The sequence below is a fragment of the Coregonus clupeaformis genome, unplaced genomic scaffold, assembly GCF_020615455.1.
Source record: "Coregonus clupeaformis isolate EN_2021a unplaced genomic scaffold, ASM2061545v1 scaf0246, whole genome shotgun sequence".
Taxonomy (NCBI): Eukaryota; Metazoa; Chordata; class Actinopteri; order Salmoniformes; family Salmonidae; genus Coregonus; species Coregonus clupeaformis.
The window spans coordinates 135570-161526 of NW_025533701.1; the positions used below are offsets into that span (position 1 = coordinate 135570).

General features: G+C 44.5%; 1 long non-coding RNA gene and 2 pseudogenes across 1 annotated transcript; 1 reads left to right on the plus strand and 2 right to left on the minus strand.

Moving 5' to 3' along the window:
* Nucleotides 1–212: 212 nt before the first annotated feature.
* Nucleotides 213–4429, plus strand: LOC123484256 (annotated as a pseudogene).
* A 145-nt stretch (nucleotides 4430–4574) lies between these two features.
* On the minus strand, nucleotides 4575–22256 carry LOC123484250 (annotated as a pseudogene).
* A 680-nt stretch (nucleotides 22257–22936) lies between these two features.
* Nucleotides 22937–23731, minus strand: LOC123484257. Its single transcript, XR_006658461.1, has 3 exons — nucleotides 23691–23731; nucleotides 23278–23340; nucleotides 22937–22952 (listed from the first exon to the last, which is right to left on the minus strand). It is a non-coding gene; the product is annotated as an uncharacterized LOC123484257 (long non-coding RNA).
* Between the last annotated feature and the right edge of the window lie 2226 nt (nucleotides 23732–25957).

Genomic DNA, 25957 nt, shown 5'->3' on the forward strand with positions numbered 1-25957 from the left:
TCCTCAAGTAAGTTTCCACGGTAACACTCAATACAGACCGACCGATCAGTGGTAAATACATACCACAATTAAATGTAAACATTGTATTATAAAATAATGTATACACTATATAGTTATAGTGGCGTATTTTGAATAGTTTTGATAATCCAAATATGCTACGGGTAATTGTCGAGGTCCGTGGAACAAATTAGCTTGCTTGTTTCTTCGGAGTATTTAGTGGGTGGACAAGAATGCCGCTAGAAGGAAATAAAGCTGTTTCAGCTACAGTAGCTCAAATGCCACTTGTCAAGTTACTGTAAATATTTACGTGTCATAATAACCACATGAGTGTGTGAAATACACGTTAAAGATATTTGAGAGTAAGGTAAGGTAATCAAACATGATGAATCTCAACTAACCTTTGCTAGCTTACTAGCTAGCTAGCTACTTTAGCTAGCTAGCAGGTTTCCCAACCAAGGCTAACGTTAGTTACTTGATAAAGCTAGATAGCCAACTGGACAGCTTCAGAAGCTGACAGTCACTTACAAGTCAGTATTTCTTACCTAACATTACGTTCATGCAAGTTAGTGTAGAAGCAGTTGACCTTTGTGTCAATAGTAACTAGTTAGTTATGTTTTCTGTATTTTCTAGCTTTGCCAGCCACCAATATCACTAACGTTACTTACTAGCTGTCAGATGACCAATTAGCTAGTATTTATCAACTGGATGAGGCTAAAAACAGGGAGGGCCTATAGTCAAAGTGTAAGCCATATTCTACATATCCACATATTCTTTATATCTACAGCTCAGTGTGATCATGGCTGCATCAGTGAGTCTGGAGTTGGACCCTGTCTTCCTAAAGGGACTGGGATACCTGCACTCAAAAAGCAAAGACTCTGTGGATAAACTCAGAGCTCTGCTGGACGAGTCTCTATCTGGCAAAGGGAGTGATTCGCTACCGCTCATCACTGAAGGTATGGACTACTGTAGCTTAGTTGGTAGAGCATGGTGCTTGCAACAGCAGGATAGTAGAGTCGATTCCCGGGACCACCCATACGTACAAAACACATGACTAAGTGGCTTAGGATAAAAGGGTCTGCTAAATGGCATATATCATTATAATATTATATGGCATTCATTCACCTCTCTTCAGAACATGATGTTGTCATCATTTTACAGGCTGGTGCTATTATATTCTAATGATGTCATCAAATGGGCTTTTGTCAGTAATCCAAAGGAAATCCATAGACGTACATAATTGAGGTGTAACATATGAAACCTTATCTAGGCACCTGTGCTTTACCCGTGTCACTCATTGTCCTTTCAGCCATCCCTTCTTCTACTATAGGCTGCCGCTTCTCTCTAGTTCTTTCAGTCACTCCCAACATTTGTTTCCTGGAGAAGTAGCTCTGAAGCCTTGTGTTTCCATGTTGTGTCCATCTACAGGAGGTGGAGGGGACGAAGGTGACAGTGTCCAAGATGAGCATAAATAAACAGGACTACAAGTCCTCCTCCAGCTCCTCCTCCTCCTCATCCAGCAGCAGCAGCAAGTCCAGCAGCTCAGAGAAGAGCAAGAAGGAGGTGGAGAAGAGGCCTTCAGAAAAGGTAGGAAATGGAATGGATGCTGTGGCTGAGTAGAGGAAAGGGATTCATTCATGATCTAGGCTAGTTTGTTCCAGAACCAAACCAATACTGCAAATCATGGAAAACACAACAACAAAAACGATGTGTAATCGTTTGTCATTCATAATGTTATTACATTGGATTTTGAGACGTTCCATATCCATATTCCAGTAATTCCATTCCTTTTGTTGAGACAATCTAGAACCAAACATGCATACACAATTATCCATTGTACATACATAATGTTATACATTGGATACATAATTGGAGACATTTGTTCAGTGTGACATATCTTCAGTTTTTTCGAGATGACATGGAATGTAAAACCGTCACTTAGAGATCATACGTCAACATTTTAATATGAAATCCCTATTATTTGTTGAGGTTGACATAGAACTTTAAACTGTCATACCACCTACACAACAACTTTATAAACCTTCATAACACCTTTATTAACCCTTACAGCACCTTCCCGTTGTCTTCCAGGTGAGGGTAGAGCCAGGTGAAGGACCTGAACCGTCTAAGAAGCCCTCGCCTGGAGCCCAAGCAGCATGAGAACCGCCGTCCCCGTCACAGTCCAGCCCTTCAAAGACATTCCCCTGCCTGACTTCTCCAACTTCGACGCGGAGACCAACGCTGACGACTTCGCCATGGAGATGGGGCTGGCCTGTGTGGTTTGCAGGTACGTGTGGACCTTTTTGAATGTCACCTGGGTTGTGTTCATTAGGCACGCAAAACATTCAATCATTTCGCAATTGAAAACAAAAAAGTCCAGTTAGTCTCTTCCTGTTTGTCCTTTTTTTCTTCGTTTGGTGCCTAATGAACACTACCTGTAACTCTTTCAGTGATGAATGACTGTATGTACTGTGTGTAATGTACAGTATATGTATATTTTTTTACTGACAAATAAAATCAATCAATTAGTCTCATTTTGATGACCTCAGGCAGATGACGGTGACGTCGGGCAACCAGCTGGTGGAGTGCCAGGAGTGCCATAACCTCTACCACCAGGACTGCCACAAGCCCCAGGTGACGGACAAAGACGCCAACGACCGCGCCTGGTTTGGTACTGCGCCCGCTGCACCCGGCAGATGAAACGCATGGTAAGAGATGGATAATGACCAAGTCATCCTGGCTGAGTCTGAAATGGCACCCTGTTCCCTACATAGTGCACTACTTTTGTCCAGATCCCTATGTGCCCTGGCCAGAAGTAGTGCACTACATAGGGAATATGGTGCCATTTGGGACGTAAACCATGTGACCAATACTTATAACAAGGGGTGTATTCAGTGAGTTGAAACCTTCTGAACGTTGCAGATAGAAATGTAATGAACAGAGCTGACACGATTCCTTACTGACGGACAATCATATATTTTTCTACACAATACATTTCTATCTGAACGTTCTGAACTCCCAAAATGACCCCAATTGAATGGGTTCTTATGCTGTTGTTGTTGTTCCTGCCAGGCCCAGAAGACCCAGAAGCCTTCACAGAAGCCGGCCCCAGCCGTGGTGTCAGCAGCCCCCGTGGTGAAGGACCCTCTGGTGAAGAAACCGGAACTCAAGGTCAAACCCGACACATCCAGCACCTTTCAGGCCTTCAAACGAACTGAGGTGAAGGTAAGCATTAAGAATTCAGAGCTGCATATTTGAAATACAAGTCATATTTAGGTTAAATTACATATTTCAATAAGATATACCTTGTCTAATGCAACCTGATCATGTAATTCCCAGACAATATACAACATTACATGGCATACAGTGCAATAGCCTTTTCAAAGATGGAGGACATTTAGGTTGAATCGAAAGACAAAATGTATATATTTTGTCATGCAAACAGACCATGTGTGTAATACCTGGACATTATCCTAGGGGGAAAGGATCAGAATCATTTGGAAGTGCTTGAGTATTGCATCTCTAACGCTTGTTTCTTTCTCTCCTCCTAGGCTTCTGCAGCAGTATCTGCCAACCCCTCTAGTACCGGCTCCTCCTTGCAGTCGGGCAGCGACCTCACAGGGTGGGCTGCATTCGGGGCCAAGACCTCCGCTGGCCCCGGCGCCAGCACCAAACCTGGCTCCTCAGGGCCAATCGGAAGTAGCAAGACCTCCTCCACATCTACCCCCGCTGGCCAGAAACCTGCCGGACTCTCCGGGCTGACCAGCCTCTAAGTCGGGGCGGAGGACTGGGCGGCTCCAAGATGGCGACCGGAGGAGGGAATGGAAATAACGCTGATGGTGGAAACGGTTCGGTGAAGCCTCCTCCACCTCTGGCCCTGGGGAAGCAGACCCTGAACCGGTCCTCCAGTGGGGAGAACCAGGGGAGGGGGACAAGTCCTGGGTCCTCCCCAGTGGGTCTCAGCCCAGCCTGGGAGGGAACGGCGGAGGGTCTGGGGGCAACGGAGGAGGGAATGGGAACGGTAACGGGTCGAAGGCGGCGGCGGCTGAAGCGCCAGCGGGTGGCAAGGCGCCCACGTCCCAGGAGTCTCAGCTCAACGCCATGAAACGCCTGCAGATGGTGAAGAAAAAAGCGGCGCAGAAGAAGCTGAAGAAATGAATGGAATGAGAGGAGTAGTGAGGGAAGGAGGAAGAAGGAAAGAGAAGTGTGTGTAAGTAAGATGTTTGAGGTGTAAGTTATGAATGGGAGGGCGTGCCAGAGCATTGTATTAACTGTAACGTGGATATAACCGAATCCAATTGAATACTTGAATTTCATTATGATGTATGAAATGCTGCTGGAGATGTTGTTAGTGGCTACAATATGCCTCTACGTTCTGTCCAAACTCCGCCACATCACAGAAATTTAAATTAACATTATTATTTTTTTTTGGGGGGGCCAAAACTTAATTAAATGTATTATTTTTATGACATAGTAGAATTGTCTTGTTTTTGTGAGGAGACTCCTGAAATCACGAAAGTCTGAAAAGCGACATGAGATCATCAGCCAGCGGTCATCAGATGAACAGGATCGTGCACCACTGATAAAGACTCTTTATTCATCACTGATAAGTCATATAAAATATACACATTACATGGAGGAACTGTATAACTCTAAAATGCATGATCTCAAAATATATTTGCTTGACATATATTAGATATTAGAATAAATCATTATTTTCATTGGGACAACACACATTCACAATATAAATTCATCAACACTGCAGGTGGCAATACTAAGTGCTCAGCACAATGATAGCTTCATTATTAGTGCATAATGTGGCTTTCTCAATTGCAAATATGCAATAATCTTAACAACCATGATCTTTTGATAATTACATTTTCTGGTCAATATAAAAATTTTTTATAGACACAGACAGTTACATTTAAGCCCTATCCCAAATCGACCCTACGCCTGTGGAGATTTGAGAGGAGATGGTAATAAATCTACCTTACCCTGATATGCTAGGCGGAATTTTCACCATGTTGCTACGGTACACCTATAAAATCCTCTCAAATCTCCACAAGGGCATAGGGCCGGTTTCCTGAACAGAGATTTGGCCTAGTCCTTGGGAGTCTCCATTAAAATTGTGTTTTAGTCCAAGACTAGGCTTTAATCTGTGTCTGGGAAACCTTCCTGTAGGGGCTAGGAGTCCATTTGGGATTGGGCCTTCTTAATCCCAATCTATTCCTTTATGCGTATGACATTTTGCTGAGGTAGTTGGCTGGGACGTAGCCCTTCTGTCCATTGGCCTCGGCCAACCACCAGTCCTTGTTGCCTCCCAGGTCGCTGAACTTGAGGATCCTCACGTGCTGGTACTCCTGCAAGGTCAGCTCCTGGTCACAGCGCGCCTTGAATGCGTACACCGCATAAAACTGGAGAAACAGACAGAACATTCAAGATAGAGCAGTTATTGTACCATACATACAGTATACGGAGCAAATGGAATGGCATCAAACACCTGGAAACCATGTCTTTGATGTATTTGTTACCATTCCACTAATTCCGCTCCAGTCATTAGAATGAGCCTGTTCTCCTCAATTAAGGTGCCACCAGCCTCCGGTGATACAGTAAGTAGTGTGGTGTAGTGTAGTGGAGAAAATGTTGGGTTCATGTTCCTCAGAATCAGACCCCAAACTAAAAGTGTGGCAAAAGTTTTTCAAAGTGCCCCGACATACAGTTATTTACTCAAATTAATTTGCAATGCAATCTGTTGAAACTTTAAAATCCACAACGTATCAAGGTATTGGTTAATTGCGATTGCAAAGCGTATTCCAGTGGAAAAATGTGCTGTACAGTCTCGACTGAATTCAGTGTGGTATTTCCATAATTCACCAATCGGTGGCACTGTTAATCCATACAAAAGAAGAAACCGATCCCATCACAACTCACTGTAGTCCCAAACCCACCATCACCAATATCCATTTACAATCTCTATTAACCGCCTCATATTCTGATGGAGGTCAAAAAGCGTCCTCCCAGGTCGCAGCAAACCAATACATAGTAAGAACAGATCCTGACCCATACGGCTGCTAAAGGGGCTAATGTTGAGTTACAGCGCTGGTGTCGTATAGATGTTATTCACTCCATATAATCTCTATGGGAGATGGAAGTGTGACCCTAAACCTATCAGAGACAGACACACACAAACACACACACACACACACACCGCCCCAAGGCTTCCACCAGGCCTAACAGAGTGGGTTTTCGAATCATCTGCACTATAAACCAGCACACTTCACTTTTTACTGCTCTCCATGCAATAACCACGCCATATGTCATACCATGGCTCTGAGGAGGCCTTTACAGGCATTTCTATAAGCTAGTAAAGATACATTGCTTGCTTAGTCAATTCCTTTTTGTAGATTATTAGATTAGCTTGTCATCTATGTATTTCCTGTGCTTTGCTTTCAATGTGATATTTATTGTTTGTAAATTACAATGTAGCCTGTATATCAAATAGTCCATTTTGAGGTGTTGTTCAGCGAATGGAGTTTGCCATTCATTCTATTGAGATAGTTGACATAATGTAAAGCCTACTGAAAAGCACACCTAAGCCCTCTGCTTACTGTGAGCCCTGACAACTGAACAAGGATCAGTCCTTCCATTTCATAATGCACCTGTCACGTAGACACATATTATAGAAGTTTATAAATTGCCTGGCTGGGCTGATGAGACAGTGGATTGCGCAGTCAGATGGAACAGAGTAAATAGGCATTTTAACGTCATAGATTTTGCCGGTGATAACTTGTGAAATAGACACCTGCTAGAATGCTGTTTTAACCAATCAGCATTCAGAATTAGAAGATTATGCTACATCAGGGTTCTTCAATTCCCGGTCCTGGAGGGCCGAAACACTTGTCCCAGGTCTGAATTAGCCCCTGATTAGAAGGAGAGGATGAAAAACAGAGGTGTTTTGGCCCTCCAGGACCGGAATTGAAGAACCCTGTGCTAGCATAGTGCACTCCTTTTGACCAGAGCCTTTATAGAGAGCAGGGACCATAAGGGTTCAAATCGACCCTTCTTTAACCCAGCATTACCCCACCTGCTGGTCGTCTGTCTCTGTGTCCACATCCTGGCGGACGTCTGGCTCTGTGTCCCCCTGTAGGCTGGATGGGGTGGAGCAGCTGTCAAGCGAGGTACTGGAGGTGTTGTAGAGGCTGAAGTTAGGTATGCTGCCCATGCTCCGTATGCTGCTTCGGCCGTATGCTGTTGTTCCTCCCGCTGCCCGACACAAACAGGCTGAGGTTGTCGAAGTCCTCGTCCAGCACCACGATGGACTGCTGGGGCTCTGTGGTCCCTGTACCCTGACCTGGTCGACCCTGATCCCTGTTGGGGTTGTACTGCTTCAGGAAGGATGAGTAGACGTAGCCCTGGGTACCTGGGAGAGAAGGAGAACAGAGGGATGTTTGTGTCTGTCAGACATATCTGGGTTCAAATAGTAGGTGCTTCCAGGTGCTGTGATTAGTGTGGGCTTCAGCCTGCCTGGACTGCCAGATGGGCGTTGTTTTCACTTTAGGGACTATTCCATTGATTCAGATAAAGTATTTGAAATAAAATAATATAGGCTACTATTCAAATCAAATCAAATTGTATTTGTCACATGCTTCGTAGACAACGGGTGTAGACCAACAGTGAAATGCTTACTACGGGTCCTTTTCCAACAATGCAGAGTTAAAGATAAGAGACGAAAAATAAGTCTGTGAGAGAGCTAGGTGCAGGGAGGCTCAACAAATGCACAGGTGGTTGGGTTGGATGTGAATAGGGTTCTTTGTGAGACTGGCTGTACTGTGGGTAAGTCACAGGGAGATCGGTGTCACTGTCAACGAATAAGGGGATGAAAGAATGAATTGTCTGATTGCACGGTCTATAAACTGCCTATAAAAGTAAGGTTTCTTTAAACCAGGAGTATTGTTGCAATGGGAAATGGTAATTTTGTTTACTGCGTTGGCGGCATTAATATCGACCATATAATAAACAGCTTCTTATGAAGACTAGTAGTCCCAGTGGATGAAATAAATATGTGAAGTAGTTTCAACATGCACACACACGCAAACCTTTCTACAACTCCTCGCAAAAACTTGGCTGATTTGAGCCTTGTTATTCTGCAGTACAGAGAAGCGCGGCAGGCATCTTCTTTCTCCTCCTCAGCCTGTGTTTCTCAATGCCCCCAGGGAGAGGCTTTGTACTCTAAGTAACTCTGCTTACAGCGAAAGGCGGCTCGCCGCAAACAACTGGCAGGCACTCAGCGCTAGACGACGCGCGGCGCGGAAAATACATGGTAACAAACTCTTTTGAGTTGGCCTTGTTGTGAGGCAGCAACTCTCTAGAGAGAGAGAGAGACACAGAGCGTGTCGGTGAGGTTAGTTTGTTCTAGGTATCACTGTGACATCACAGTCAGAGGCCTCTGGGAATTTCCCCACCAGGCTGGCTGACTTGTCAGCTGTGGTAGGTTAGTAACCAGGAAGTGAGATGTGTATCTACGGTATCTACAAAACACACCACAGGACAGAAGAGCTAGGAGTTTAGTTCCACAGTAGTGAGGGGGGATGTTTGTCTAGAGTTAGGTCATGTAGATCAGACCTGTAGGATGGTGTACTACAGTAGCCATTTTGCACAAGACACACCTGTACAACGGACATAAACAGAGCATTATGTCTACATGACATAGACCTTAACGGTTGAAGTAGTGGATGAAACATCCTCTATTTGGGAGGTCTATCACCGCTAGTTTATAGAAATGTGCAAATAAAATGTTCTCATACAGAGAAAACATTAGGGCTGTGATGATACCAGTATCACTATATTAGTTTCATGGCAAAAATGAAAACAGGAAGCAGATCAAGCTCTTTGGTTCTTTAAAACCTGCTGTATGTAAAATAAATAAATGTGACCGTTGATGACAACATTATGATGTTTGTTTCCAACATTAGGGTGGGTTTTCCTTAAGAAGTTAAATCCGCTTTGTGTTTTGTTTCCTTGCCACAACACTAACGAGTATCGCGATACTGGTATCGTCCGGCCCTAACAAAAAATGGTACACATCCAATAACTAAGCCCCTATTGCAACATGAGACAGGAAGATCCAACAGTGCCACGTCACATAATCCAACCTATGACAATGAACTTACTGCCAGTGTCAACCAGCCAGCGGCCCCGGCTCCCCAGGGGGTCTGTGTCCTTCAGCAGGCCCACCAGCTCCCCCTCCAGCAGGCTGACATCCTGCTCCTGACACCCGTTACAGTTCCTCTTCAGCTGGTACAGCCTGTCAGCTGGATACTCCTCCAGCAGCCTGGCCCTGTTGCCCTCTGTCTGACGCTGGATCTCTGGGACCTGTGGAGGGGGAGTGGGGGAGAAGGGAGTTAGGGTGATATGATCCGAGTCATCAGTGTCCCAAAGGGGGAGTGGGGGAATGATCGCTAACGAGCCCCCTTGGGTTGGTGGGGATGGGGATGGGTCTCAAGAAGGGAAGGTGGTTCGAAACCGATCCAAAGGAGTCTTGCGCTGATCAGACACACACACACACACAGTGTCTTGTCTTTGGGGAGTAATACCTGGAGTAGCGCTGGGGTTGCCAAGCGCTCCATTTAATCACAACCCAGAGAGCTCGGCAGAGTCTGTTGGCTCCGATAATATCCCCAACATTGTTCTTTAATTGACTTTTAATTGGTTCAATTAAAAACCTACGGGAGCCCATCCTGGAATAGGTGGTGGGGCTGTGGGGTAATGCTGGGGTCTACTGGCATTCCTACAGATAGCTGGCTCAGTGAGGATGCTCCCAGATGTGTTTGTGCTGTCTTACCAACTCTTATGGTCATTGGCATGACAACGACAATAAGAGTTTGGCTATATAGCATAAACAGATCTGGGACCAGGCTAGCGTTTAATTACCTTAGCTTATCACATACTGTAGTAACAATGGGGGATACATTGAGGCAAGTCCTTCCAGCTTTCAACCGTGTATTTTTTTCTTCCCAAACTTACAGCTAAAATTTTCTTCGTTTCTCGAAGCTGACTTTGCGTTCTATTAGAGTCTGTGCGTTGTCCTTGACGACAGTCAGGTTGTTGAGCTCATCCATGATGCTGCTTTGGACTTCACTGATGTTGGACAAAGGAGCCTTGACAAACAGACAACACAAGTTTCAAATAAAACTTTTATCATACTTCAATGTATGGTATTTAGCGTCAACTCACAACACACTATGTCCACCACAAACCCTTTCCCTTTCACACTACAAAATATCTTGCTGTTCAAATAAAGTAAGCCCTCTATTTCACCAAACAAATCTCCACATGAACCCCCTATCACCCAGATACACCTCTGCTGTCCCACTCTCTCTCCCTCCCTCCATCTCCCTTCCACCCTCCCTTCCCCCTCCCTTCCTCACCGGTAGTTGCTGTATGGAGGGTGCGTGGTAGGCAGGCCGTGTCCATCAGGCCTTTGAGCAGAGTCACCAGGCAGAGGACACAGTTGGACAAGATAGTATGGGCGGCCATGTTGAATCTCTGCAGCTCCTCCACCAGCTGAGCATTGAGGGCTACGTAGTCCCGCCGCGCCGCCACCTGGCCCTGTAGTAACAGATTTTTCTTTTAGCAAAGACATTTATAGCATTCTGAAATTGTCTTATTTATTCAACATTTATGTTTTATTTATTGGGACAGCAACATATTTCAGTTTTTAATGAGAACAGCTATAATGCTGAAAGACCACTAAACTAAACTCTCAATAGCAAAATAATTTTCTGTTTTAATACTGTCGTTAAAATGCTATAATCCCTTCAAAATGAGCTATTTGAAGCTTCAATATAACATTTAGGAATGTTCATTCAAATCGTATAACGGAATTGTTGCTAGGTAACATGATCGCGACAAACCGAAGCCTTGTTGACCTCACCTGGTCCTCTGATACAGGCGATGGAGAGGAGGAAGAGGCAGAGGCTGAAGACGTGGAGGAGGAGGAGGAGGAGGAGGAGGAGGGAGAGCGCCCAGGCGGCTGCAATAGTCCAGTAGTTTGTCGTAGCGTTTCTGGATGAGTTTCTGCGGGGCAGCAAACATGCCTTGGAGGGAGGCGAGGGGTGCCAGGACCAGATGCGTCATCCTCTCTTTCTGGAGGGGTCATATAGGGAAGCAGTGATGGAGAATGAGGGTTTTTCAATTCATTACATTAATCTTGCCCTGGAGACAGCTCTGCAGTATGGTCACTAGCTGACACATCCACAAAGACATAAAATCTGATTTGAAACCTAACCTTAACCCTAACCTTAACCACACTGCTAACCATAATGCCTAACCCTAACCTTAAATTAAGACCAAAAAGCTATTTATTTTTTTTCATACATTTTTATGATATAGCCAATTTTGACTTTGCAGCTGGCCCATCTAGCGGAAATGGCTCAGTTCTGCCTCCAGGGCAAGATTCATGACAATAAACGTCAACCTGCTTTTTTGGTGTGAGATCACACAAACATACAGGGAATCGACATACTGTAGGGCATTTATTTTAGCATAGATTACAAAATAGACACTCTTGTCTCATTATATATGGTTGTGGCTGTAGGAATCAATCAAATGAGGCACAAAATGGCCTACAAATTGGTCTGACACAAATAGTTCTGCCATCTGCACTTTAGTTTTTATAATCTCCTCTGAAAACGTCTTGCCTTGCCCATTTCAAATAATGATGTGTCTATTTCGAATAGTAACAAAAGGCATCGTAATGAAACTCGTTGATACAAAAGAGCCCCCTTTTTCTCCACCCAGAGGGCAGGTGCGTTGCAGTTTCAGAGGCTAGTTACTGTGTGAGCTGTGCTGAGCTTTTAGCGCTGTTAGCGCTGTTAGCTATTAGCGCTCATTATAGTCTCTGTGGGGCCTCGAGTGGCTCCTCATCCTTCACTGAGAGCACCAAGCAACACAAAGAACTCTATTCAAAAGGCTCGTTATCTCAGGAATGAGCAACAGATCTATCCCCACAGAAAGGAGGGCAGATGGCAGAAGAGAGAGAGGGGGAGAGACAGAGGAGGGTGAAGAGAGTGCAGCTTTATAGGGATAGAGGGAGAGATTAAATGTGTCACCAGGCAGTAGTGGAAGCCGAAAGGTTGACTGACAGATCACTCACTCACTCTGACGGAGGAGTGGAGAGAGAGAGGGAGCCGTGTAAGCGCAGGAGGGCACAGCTAGGGCAAGCAGGCCCCACAAGTGAACAGCGTCCACAGAAAAAAGGATAGACAGGCTGACAAGCAGGAGAGAGAAGAGAGGAGAAGAGCCGGCGGCCTGAGAGAGATGGAAGACGGAAGATGGAAGAAAGGAAAAAATAGTTACGTTGTCAAAAATAACATTCACAGCTCCTCAACAGGAAATAGTTTGTATTTACTGTGAGAATGGGGTATCCCAAGTGTAGAGTCAAACTTACAAAGTGCTTGTATGGGTCATTGCCGTTCTTCAGGTGCTGAGTACCGTTGGTGTCTATTTTGTCTGGATCCTTCATGATGTCCTCCAGGTCTGCAGCATTCTGGACCGCGACACCTACCATCTCCTACACAACGTGTAAAAGACACAGTCGCTATTGCTTTCCATGGGTATTACTCCCGTATTTAAATATTATTCACTGGAACATTGAGATTGTCTACACCACCTTATTTGTTCTGAATATTAGGACATTTTCAATCCATCCATCCATCCATCCATCCATCCAACAATCCATCAATCCATCAATTTATCCATCCATCCATCAATTCATCCATCAATTCATCCATCCATCCATCAATTCATCCATCCATCCATCCATCCATCCATCCATCCATCCATCCATCCAACAATCCATCAATCCATCAATTTATCCATCCATCCATCAATTCATCCATCCATCCATCCATCCATCAATTCATCCATCCATCCATCCATCCAACAATCCATCAATCCATCAATTTATCCATCCATCCATCAATTCATCCATCCATCCATCCATCCATCAATTCATCCATCCATCCATCCATCCATCCATCCATCCATCCATCCATCCATCCATCCATCCATCCATCCATCCATCCATCCATCCATCCATCCATCAATCAATTCATCCATCCATCCATCCATCCATCCATCCATCCATCCATCCATCAATCAATCAATGGCTGGTACAATATTACCTGTATGTGTATCAGGTAACAGTGAACGTTCTTGACTAGTTGTCTCACTGCTTTCTCCAGACTCCTGAACAGCTTCTCCTCCTTGTCAAATATCTCATCTCTCACCTAGAGAAGAGGGAGGGAGAGAGACAGAGTGACAGAGAGAGAGACAGAGAGAGAGAGAGAGAGAGAGAGAGAGAGGGGGAGAGAGAGAGAGAGAGAGAGAGAGAGAGAGAGAGAGAGAGAGAGAGAGAGAGAGAGAGAGAGAGAGAGAGAGAGAGAGAGAGAGAGAGAGAGAGAGAGAGAGAGACAGAGAGAGAGAGGGAGAGAGAGAGAGAGAGAGGGGAGAGAGAAGAGAGAGAGAGAGAGAGAGAGAAGAGGAGAGAGAGAGAGAGAGAGAGAGAGAGAGAGGGGGAGAGGGAGAGGGAAGGAGTTACCATTTAACCACTCACTTGGCTTACTCAGTGGTTCAGATAATATTGACCTTTCCAGCTCCTTAGACTAGTTTGACTTTTTAATAAAGGCAGGTTATTCTATTGATAACCTCAGGACAAAAATAATTATTACACAAATGTTCCCAAGTTGTGGTTATGTCATTGACACATTGTATTTACTCACATTCATATTATATGACTTAGTGTAGAGTGGGAGAGGTGTAGCAGGTAGTTAGTTACCTGTGGCTCCACACCGGTGAGGATCTTGAGGTGTCCTGTGAGCCTGTCAGACTTCTTCCTGATAGAGTGGATGCTGAACTTGTTCAGTTTACCCATCAGTGTCCCCCCATCCTCCTCTGTCCTCTTGTACTTCATCACTACAGTATGACAGAGAGTCATAGGTTAAGGACAAGAACAAGTTAGAGTTAAAGTGACTATGCAGAAATAATAAACAGAGTATCTTGGCGCTCCGGTAATGTTCAATATAATTTAATAGGATCTCTATGGTTGAAGCACTAAAGGGGTCATGACATTTAGTAATGAGATGTATAGCATGGTAATAACTGCCATACAGTATAATACTTTAATTGCTTCCAATCTTAACCACAATTTTCTGTGTTCTTTAAAATGTTTGATGTATCAATTACATTGAACCACCACCATATCACGTGGAGTAGAGATTTATGTCAGTTCTGCACATTTCTCAGACAGTGTATTTAGAACGTGTGCAGGTGATATGTACGTCACACATTTCTTCATCTCAGACTATAGCATATTTAGAGCTGTACCGATGTCCTTCCTCCTCTTGAACTCGTTGATGTTGACGTTGATGATCTTGGCGGCGGTCAGGGCCTCCTGGAGGGGCCTGTTGTCAGGGTGGTCGCTGGGCGTGGCCTGCCATAGCTCCCCAGCAGCAGAGGGTACTTCATGACCCGCTGGACCGGTTTGATGAGCAGAGAACCCATGTCCAGCAGGTTGGGTTTACCCCTGAAGACCGCCACAAAGCATGATGTTAATAGTAATGTTACTACACTAGAGGCAAAAAAAGCTTTCAGCGGAATTCCGCGGTTTCCTGCAGAGATTGCCGCAGAAAATATCAATAATCCCAGCAGGTTAGTTTGGGTTACACATTATTACACAGTTATTAACACATGCTAGTACAGTTAACATGTTAGAGCATGGCGCTTGCAACGTCAGGATTGTCGATTCCCGGGGGCCACCCATTCATTAAATGTATGCACCCATGACTAAGTCGCTTTCGATAAAAGCATCTGCTAAATGGCATATATTATTATTATGATTAATATTATTATGATACAGCTAGTTACACATAATTAGTCTGTCAATTACATTATACATTTAATAACAATGTTATACTTAATACTCATTTAAACCACTGAAAATCAATATGGATAGGATGTACATTTTTATATTATAGTGTAAATTATTCCAAAATATTGTTACAGGAACGATGATAAAAAATCTGGTATACTTACTCTTGGTCGTATATCTGCCTGCAACGAGACACAAAGTCATTGCTTTAATAAAAGTTATTATTGCCAGCAGTATAAATGCCTCTTTGGGAGGAAATGCTTAGTTGATGAATGAGGGGGAAGTATCTAGCAGCGACTCACTTCAGTGATAACACACAGGTGATGAAATGTTGCTTTATTCCTTCCTCTTTCTCATAGGACTTGAGTAAAGAGTTAGCGTCGTCGTGGTGATAGCAGTAGATTTTATAGACGTCCTCCAGCGCTGCTTTGGCCTGAATGAACACTTCCCCTATGGTGGGAAAACAAAACGTGATACATTTTAATTAACCAGTATTAAATCAGTCAACCTGAGTGGCTTATTTAGACATGTGGCATATTATAATGACAGTATGGTCAAGATATGGGTCATGTCCATTAGGTCACGCAGTGGAAAACGTTTTTAAAAGTTTTGCAAAGGAAAATGAAAATGAAAATTTCTTATTGGACCAGGTAAATCCAGGTAGTCCCAACCCTGTTTTAATCCATTTTCTTACATAAGTTTCCCTAATGAACAAGACTCAGGTGACTGAGGTTAAACAGAGGTCAGAGGTCAATGTGAGGTCACCTACCTATGACTAGTGCTTCAGGGTCGGGCTCAGCTGTGGCCTCCTGCAGCCGGTGGAGCAGCGCGGCCGACACCTCACACACTGTCTCCATGTTAGTAAACAGACGATCCACGTCCACCACCTGGAGACACACAGAGAGAGATACCTTTTAGACACATAGCCAATCATATGTATACTTCAATGTTCTGTTACAACCATATAGCCTATGTTAGCCTGGCATGATCTCCCCCAAGTGTAGATATCCCTATTGGGGCAGTGGCTAGCCTGGGAAGAGCACACCCTGATATTCGCTACACTGGTGTCAGAAGTGGGATGTGTGCAGTTCAACCACCATGCATCATCTTTTGAAAATAACTTATTAGACTAACACTGCCTGAATAATGAACAATACAACATTCACTACCAAGCAAGGTAGCACAAGGTAACCACCCCTCTGTATCTCTGTAAGCAGATGATATCACCCACTGAGTACTCTGTCTACTTCCTCATTACCTGTCTGTCTCTGAGGGGGCTTGACCACCTCTCTGATGCAGAGCTCCAGGTCGGTGAGGAAGTCCCTCTCTGTTTGCACCAGCTCCTGGATGACCTTTGACCTGCGGCTCATTTTCCTCAGGCGGACCTCCTCAGGCTCGAGGGCCGGGGAGGCCAGGATCGACGACAGGGAGGACAGGGGAGCCATTTTCTCTTAAGAAGGGGACAGGGATACGCTTTAGGATGTGTGTTGGATGGCAAGGTTTTCTTCTATGTAGAATATACCCAGTGGGCATAGATGTCAATTCAATGTCTATTCCATGTTGGTTCAACGGGAAACAACGTTTATTCAACCAATGTGTGCCTATTGGATAGTCTCTGTCTGAACAGATAATATATAAATATGACATAACACAATAACATGGTGAGATATGACATGATCATTGACACAATTAACGTGTTAACTACACATCATATTTCTACACATCAATTAAAATGTGAGATCTGTTTAAAAAGGGGCCATATCAAATGATCTATTCATGCATTCACTGGCAAAGTAAAGAGAGAGCACACGTGTACAAGAGCCCTCTGCATGAAGTTGTATTTAAATACATGGGTACGGTATGCGACGCATGCACGCGTGAGAAAACATACATCTCTCCCAACACCGTCACCTGACTTCATCCCTCCCAACCCTCTGCCAGTGTTTCACGCTGATCTAATTGTTTTGACTGAGCGCCAACCAGCCCCCATTAGCATGCCTGTCAGGTTCCTCTCCTCTTTTCTCATCCTTTCTTTTTTCCCTCTTTTTATTATTGCCCTACTCCCCCTAGTCAGTCCCTAGCTGGCGGTGCTTTGCATGGCGGGTGAGGAGAGAGACTGTGTGTGTGTGTGTGTGTGTGTGACGAGGAGGGAAGTGTGTGTTCAGGGAAGGGAGATGTTTGCTTTCCGCGTCTGCCGCCTAATCGACCTCAACACATCACTTCCCTCTCCGGGAGAGAGATTGAGAGAGTGAAGAGGGAAGAGAAAAGAGGGGCGAGAGAGAGAGAGAGGAAGAGCGAGAGAGGGTGTGGGGGGAAGAGAGAGAAGAGAGATGGAGAGAAGAGAGGGAGAGAGAGAGAGAGAGAGAGAGAGAGAGAGAGAGAGAGAAAGAGAAAGAGAGTGGAAGGAGGAAGAGAGTGCTGTGTCAGGTTACTGAACTAAATGCGTGCAGGCATTCCATCTGCTCCAGCTGGGGATGCACCTGACACATACATACACATACACAACACACACACACACACACACACACACACACACACACACACACACACACACACACACACACACACGCCATCCCGCTACACAACCCAACCTCAACCCCACCCCCAGCACACATCAAGACAGTCAACAAAAATCTGACGCACAAACACTCACACACCACACCACACCACACCACACTCATACATGCATAATGCATACACATTCCACACCCACCGCCCGTCCTATCACCTCACAACCCACCCCTTCCCCCTCTTCCCCACCTCTCAGTCTCACACTCCTACCAGTGCATTCATGTCAACACGCCCCTGGCATTCACTTGTATACATGAGGTATTAAAAACGTAACATTCAAAAGCTTTGACTTTGGAGAGTTATTTGACCATTTTTCACAGAGAGGTGGAATGAGGACATGATGGTGAAGGGTAGGAGAAAATAATAACATGTCAAGCCCTCTAAAGCTGCAAAAGCTAAATGGACACCTTCACCCCCTCCTGGCTATCAGGTTTCAATGGCCTGCACATTTCAGTCCCCTTGTCAAAAATTTAAAACTTTACAATTCTCCCTAAAATAATAGTGGTCAATTACTATATTGTTGTAGCAATTAAAATGGCTTGACATCACGTAAAAGTGAACCATGTTAATTCATTAAAATAAAGCGTTCAAATTTAAATAAATGTGAATGAAACGTGTGTCGCATTACAACATAACATCTGACATACAGTATAATGGCTATTCAAGAGACTATGCTGCAAGTGAAAACCTCTACGCGTGAGAAAACTGGCATAAAGTGCAGATTCAGCAGCAGGGCTGAGTACCTTCTAGCCAAGCTCCCTGCCTGGGTAAAACCTGCGACCTTCTAGCCAAGCTCCCTGCCTGGGTAAAACCTGCGACCTTCTAGCCAAGCTCCCTGCCTGGGTAAAACCTGTGACCTTCTAGCCAAGCTCCCTGCCTGGGTAAAACCTGCGACCTTCTAGCCAAGCTCCCTGCCTGGGTAAAACCTGTGACCTTCTAGCCAAGCTCCCTGCCTGGGTAAAACCTGTGACCTTCTAGCCAAGCTCCCTGCCTGGGTAAAACCTGTGACCTTCTAGCCAAGCTCCCTGCCTGGGTAAGACCCTGTGACCTTCTAGCCAAGCTCCCTGCCTGGGTAAAACCTGAGTTATTGAAATAAAAACAGCTCCACAAAAGAGGACCAGCATATTGTTAAATGAAGCACTTCTATCACCATATAGTCATATCACAGGTCAGTGTTTGATAGAGCCATAATGTAATGGTCTAAGTCCTCCCATTGGCCCCCATTATGCTGCTGTATTATACTGGTTTGGTTGCAGGCGCAGGAGTTCCCATGAAAGCGGATACGCCAGCCCTTTCACTAGGCTTGGCCATTGAAAACGATCTAACGTACGGAAGGCCTTGGAAAACAAGGACCCTGACGGATCACGACGCCACGAGGAAAAACGAACGTTAGAACCCCCGGTCACCACCCTGCAGAATACAATAGGATTGAGAATGCCATTGAGGAAAGGACTGAGTTCAAGTACATTAGGGGAATAGAGGTGGTGCCTCTTAGGAAGGACGAGGGCCAACGCTAACGGCTGAAGCAGTTATTAAACGACTGGCTTTGGGGTTAGCTGGGGGTTGTATAGGATACCACACTGAGTGGTGTTTGGCTCCAGTCATCACAGTACTGTCCTACTGTACTGTACTCTAGTGTAGTGTACTGTAGTGTAGTGTACTGTAGTGTACTGTACTGCACTGTAGTGTACTGTACTGTACTGTACTGTAGTGTAGTGTAGTGTAGTGTAGTGTAGTGTACTGTAGTGTATTGTAGTGTACTGTCCATTGCGGGTAGGGGAGGAGCGGGGGAAGCTAAGAGGGTTGTGGGAAGGGGGCCAATATAAATATAGTAACTGTACACTAACTGTACGTCGCTCTGGATAAGAGCGTCTGCTAAATGACTAAAATGTAAATGTAAATGTAAATGTACTGTACTGTACTGTAGTGTACTGTGGTGTACTGTAGTGTAGTTTACTGTACTGTACTGTAATGTACTGTACTGTACTGTGGTGTACTGTACTATAGTGTAGTGTAGTGTACTGTACTGTACTGTACTGTAGTGTACTGTACTGTAGTGTATTGTAGTGTACTGTACTGTACTGTAGTGTATTGTAGTGTACTGTACTGTAGTGTAGTGTAGTGTACTGTAGTGTATTGTGGTGTACTGTACTGTAGTGTACTGTTCTGTAGTGTAGTGTACTGTAGTGTACTGTTCTGTAGTGTACTGTACTGTACTGTACTGTAGTGTACTGTACTGTAGTGTACTGTTCTGTAGTGTAGTGTACTGTAGTGTATTGTGGTGTACTGTACTGTAGTGTAGTGTATTGTGGTGTAAGTAGCTGGTGCCTCCTATTCCCTCCTAATGGCCCATGGGTGAGAGCTTGGCCTGAGGACAGTAGCTTGGTTGATAGGGGCTCTGTGTCCCCCGTAGTACGGACACACTATCTGATCCAATAACAAGACACAAAAGGCCATTGTTGAGGCAATTCACACACACACACACACACACAGGTACGCACGCACACACAACACGCACACACACACACACACAAAGACACAGGCACAAGTCATGCATACCAATTGACCAGTTTGTCTTATGAATGTTTAGGTTGTGGATGACTGTTCACAGATTTCAATAACTCACTATAAACTGAGGAGGTGAATTACTGTATGACACTAGCCAGTGTGCAATGTCATATCAGGGTGGTAACGCTTTGTGACTGACCATAACTTCTGGTTGCTATGGACCTTGAGGCCAGGCTTGTTCAACCTGTTTCACAGCAGACAGACTGCTAGACTAGAACTCAGTGTACAGGAACAACTCACACACTTCTCCATTTAGATGGTGAAGCCATCATTATGTCAATATTTGCAATGTCCCTGTACACTTATACTCAAGGCAGCTCGTTTAGCATGAGGGAGAAATCCTTTAAAGTGGGCGGTGGCGGTGGCAATCAGTTTACTGAAAACAATCAGCTGTTTGACAACTGAGTTGTGACGCTGGTCCTTGGGCACAAGTCAAGAAAATAGAAAGTGATGATAGGCAATGAGTGCCTGTGTTTCAGGTAAACAGAGGACGTGCTGACAGGACAAGGAGTGTCCCACATCCACACCTATTCACTACATTTGACCAGATCCCCATGGGCCCTGGTCAAAAGTAGTACTATATAGGGAATAGGGTGTCTCAGTGTTTCAGGTCAACAGTAGGTGTGCTGATAGGGCAAGTGTGTCCTATTCAGCATGTCATTATAATACAAAAAGAGTTTAAATGGCTCTTTTGATTGGTTAGATGGGAGATTGACGGCATTGTTTAACTGTCTAAACTAATGCCCCTAATTGACATTAGCAGAAGTGTGGGTGTCCATTGTTCCCTTGTAGAGGAAACTTACAGAACTAGTGGCACAAGAATCTCTACATAGTTAACCTCTTATTTTCTGTAAGGCTGCCAGTGACTACTTGGCTGGTTGGCATTTATTGGGATGACTCATACTGGAAGCAGCTCTGCAGGGTGGTCACTAGCTGGCACAGCCACAAAGTCATAAAATCTTATTTTAAATCTAACCCTAACCACACTGCTAACCTTATGCTTAACCCTAACCTTAAATTAGAGTTTTTTTAAATGTCATGAATTTTTACATTATATAGTCAATTTTGCAGTCCTGCCTCCAGGACAAGATTCATCCCAATAAATGTAAACCTGCGCCTGAAGGTCTACATTCCAAGTGCGTGACAACATCTAATGTAATGCAGTGGAGGAAGGACAGATGAGGTGAGTTTTCCTGAACTGCTGATGAGACAGGCTGACTGTCTGGGGAAAGTGGGAGAGGCTAAAAGGACACGCTACCTTATAACTCGTACCCTGACCTTAACCTGACCAACCCTGACCGTAACCCTGACCTTAACCTAATTTTTAACCAATTCTGAAATTAAATATTGGTTTGCAGGTCAGGTGTCTCCATATAGCCTTTATTATGATGACCAGTAACAATACTTTTGTTCAATTTTTGAACCCAGATTGTGTTAAAATAAAAACTGTTATGATAATTGTATACGAATTTGACTTTAGTGAATGTGAAGGCTGACCATGTCGTGACAGCCACCTAGACATAGTTTAGGCTATAGTAGCACAGTAGTAACACTGGTGATGACACGTGTTCATATTTCTGTATGTTCACATTTCCCCTTTAAAGTCTCAGAGACCACACACTGGTTTAATAATTAAATGCTTCAATCAGTGATAGAAGCCCCATTGTAGTTCACTCATAATAGGTTTCCTTATCTTGTTTAATACCAGGCCTGTACCTATAGCCCCTCCTCTGGGCTGTCAGGCTGCTGTGGCTCGGTTGGAGCACGGTTTGCATATGTGACCTCATCCCTGCGGGAATAGCTTGGTGCTCCCTCTGTCACATAACAACACAACAGGTGCTGGGCAGAAACATCCATAGCTACAGTGCCCTTCGTCTATCTGGCTTTCACCCTCGAGTCACACGTGTTCCTCTGGAATCTATGACACACTACCGTTGATTTGCTGAACGTCTATAAATGCTTCCCTGTTGAAAGTCAACAGACATGCTGATCCAAGTAAAGTGTCACTTTTTCTTTTACAAAGAACAGGAGCAGAACTTACTATCGTTCAAGCCAACAGGAAGCTTTGAGATATAGCTAACCTGTAGAGTTACTAGTTGCCATAGTTATGACCTCAGGGGATCCAATTACCTTTAAGTTTGGCACTGTACTCTGTCTTGTCCGACTGACTCCTCCGCACCAGGTCCCCAGATTGATGTCCCCTTTAATGTCGGCGGCAGTGTCATCGTTGGCCACCACGATGGTGTCCGTCTTCCTCCTCTCCAAGGGCATGTACCGCGAGAAAGTTAGGCCTGGTTCTCCTCTTGATGACTTTGTCTTTTTCCTTCTCCTTCTCTTTCTCACTGCCGTTGTTGGCCTCCTTGTTGGGATCCATGGCGACCAAGAGGCCCTCTTCTTCTTCTCCCCCGGTGCTCTCTGTCCAGCCAGGGAGAAAGAGAGAGGGAGAGAGGGAGGGAGAAAGAGAGAGCCTGAGAAGTGCAACAGGTGTACTGTAGTGCACTACTGCCAACGCCAAACAGGTACTGTGGCCCCTCCCTCTCCCAGGCTCCTGCCCTGACGTACCTGTCACAGGAGAGCTCTGTGGCCCTCCCCCTCACAGGCTCCTGCCCTGCCGCACCTGTCACAGGGAGAGCTATGTGGCCTCCCTCCCTCCCAGGTTCCTGCAATGCCATACCTGTCACAGGAGAGCTCTGTGGCCCCTCCCCCTCACAGGCTCCTGCCCTGACGCACCTGTCACAGGAGAGCTCTGTGGCCCCTCCCCCTCCCAGGCTACTGCCCTGCCATACCTGTCACAGGAGAGCTCTGTGGTCATGCCCCTCCACTGCTGTACTTCATGGCCCTGCACCCTCCACTGCTGTGCATTGCAACCTCCCGGGAACACCTGTATCTAGAGAGATAGAGGGATGAGAAGGGAGGGAGTGGAGGATAGTGGGACTATCACCACTAACAAATGTATTATTTTGGTTTTACTAAAGAGAAGGGTTTCGAGGGACAACATGCAAAGCAAAACACTGCATGGAAAACTATAGATATTACATCGGCTACAGTATGCGGCAAGACAATGAGACAGCGTTTGTACATTTTATTTGTAATGTAAATGATGGTTATTGTTTTTCTTCCATTTGAAGAACCTGGGGTCTATATCTAAAGGTGTTTACCATTCAGAACACACATACAACAAAAATACATCAAATATATAACCAATAGATGACCTTTATTGCTGAGATCTCAAGGAATCCCTCATCCATGTTCATGAGATCGTTATTTTCCACCAACTGTAAAATTAGATGCATGAATTCAACAAGTGGGTTGCTGTGAAAAGAAATCTATTCAAATGTCCATTAAGTGATTCATTGCAACAGATGCTGCACTTTAGGCAGATAAGTATGAAGGATAAAACAGAATGCACAGAATCCACTTATAAAGACAATAAAATGTTCACCAATATACAGTATATTCTTCATAATAGAGACATTTTGAAGATACCGCCCTTAAAGTGGGTCCAGGAGGGCTACAAGCTATAACTAGGGCCCAGAGTTTTTCCTGGTGAGGTCACAAAGAAACCTGGTCCTAACCATACTGTATATTAACGTGAAAAGGTGGTTGAAAAAAGTGACTTGCTTACCTTTATAGGTCAACGCTCTTCTAAACTACAGCGAAGCAAATAGGGATTAAAAGGAGAGTACAAAACAACAGGTCAAAGTGCACAGTGAGGAAGGAGGAGGGTTTTAAAGTCTGTATACTCACCTGCGTACAGCATTGGACCTGTGTTGACCATTCCCTAATCGGCTGGGCTAGCCGATACGTCAGCTTATGTAGTTAAGACAAGCTACAGAAAACATTGAAAGCAACAGTCATGAAGCACTGACTGCCCCGAGAGAAAGAGAGAGGGGCATAATAGTGTAGTTTAAACATAATTTACTCTATACACTATGTCTAGTAAATGAATGAGCCAAACTGAAAAACAAATGTTATTTTAACCTACAAAATGATATGATCACAGGAACACAATAATACACAAGGTTCTCACTCTGCTGATAAAACTGCCATACATTAGTTTTAAGTTTCAAGTTTTAATGTCACATGCACAAGTACAGTGAAATGCCTTTCTTGCGAACTCAAAAATACCACAACGCAACAATGCAACAACCCAACAATGCATTCTCTTTCATACTTCAGCCAGATCTGGTTCAACAGGTATATCACATACAACAATAAACTACTACAATGATTTCTAGACAGAAAGTGCATTCCATAGTGAGAAGACAATGAATGGAGGCATCATTTCCCTCCCCACTGAAGCAAGGCAATAAAGGCTCATATTGTGTTTCCACCTCACCGTGTAGTGTGATGTAGGACACCCGTTAGTCCTCCATTAGACTGTGTTTCTCCCTCTAAAAAGTCTTATCGACTCCATTGATACTCAACTCCAACTCCATCTTCTTTACAATTTAGAGACAGCGTAGAGACTGTTTGTACCTCTGAATTACATTTGCCTCATACGTCTATATCCCCCAAAAAGTATAAATGCAGCTTTTACAAAACAATGTTAAGAGTAAATAATCATGACTTTGATTTATTTATCAAGATCAACAAAGTGACATACAATAAAGTAACATGGACTCAGAGTATTAAAATAAACATAGTAAACATTACACATCAGGTTGAATGACGTCATCCTGATTTTTTTATTTATTCCAGAATAATTATTTCCCCTTGTGTGCCAAGCCTGTTCAGTCTGCTGAAGTTCATATGCCCTGAGGGAGCTTGTGGAAGTTAGGTAACCATGGGTGTGGACTGAGGTTCCGGCTTGGCATGGGGCTGCTATGCTGCTCAAAGAGAGACTGGCTACAATGACTTCACACATGAGAGAAAGGGATTGTCAAGAAAAGTGAATCACGTCCATATACGAACAAACTCAAGATAAAACACACAATAGATGCAGTAAAGAGGTCAATGGAACTCGACCAGAACAATGGAAATGCAATGGAAACGCGTGGGGGAAAGATGCCGTGGGGGAAAGATTCCCACATCTCCTCATTGCCCCCCAGCAAAATTAGCCTACATTTAGGCTATTGTTTATGTGTATTTCACACTATATTGAGGTAAAAATCAGAGTATAATGCTTGTATGGATGTCAACCCCAATACATGTTCATGTCATCGTCACAATCAACTGCATTACAGTTAAAAATGGCTTTGACTACCACCACCAATTTCTCTATGCTAGCTATGCTACCAGCTTATACGAACAGGAGTTAGCATTTAGCAGTCACTTCTTCTAAACCTGAGAAAGGGACTACTTCTAAATGTTCAACGTGGTCTCAGAGTATTTTGTATTATTCTGTACGTAAATCCGAGACACTCCATTTAGCATGAAATGTTACGTTTCATATGGTATGTTACAAATTGTAATTTGTACAATATGTTACAAAATGTTTTTTTACATTTTAGTAGACACTCTTATCCAGAGTGACTTACAGTTAGTGAGTGCATATTTTAAATACTGGCCCCCCGTGGGAATCGAACCCACAACCCTGGCATTGCAAACGCCATGCTCTACCAACTGAGCTACATCCCTGCCGGCCATTCCCTCCCCTACACAACGCTGGGCCAATTGTGCGTCGCCCCATGGGTCGCTCGGTCGCGGCCGGCTACGACAGAGCCTGGATTCGAACCAGGATCTCTAGTGGCACAGCTAGCACTGCGATGCAGTACCTTAGACCACTGCGCCACTCGGGGAGTTATGAATTTGCAAAAACGTACGTTAGCTAGGGTGGCTAGCCCTAACAATAGCTAGCTCTAGGGATTAGGAGTTAAGGTTAAGGTTAGGGGAAGGGTTAGCTAAAAGGGTTAGGGTTAAGGGGAAGGGTTATGCTAACATGCTAAGTAG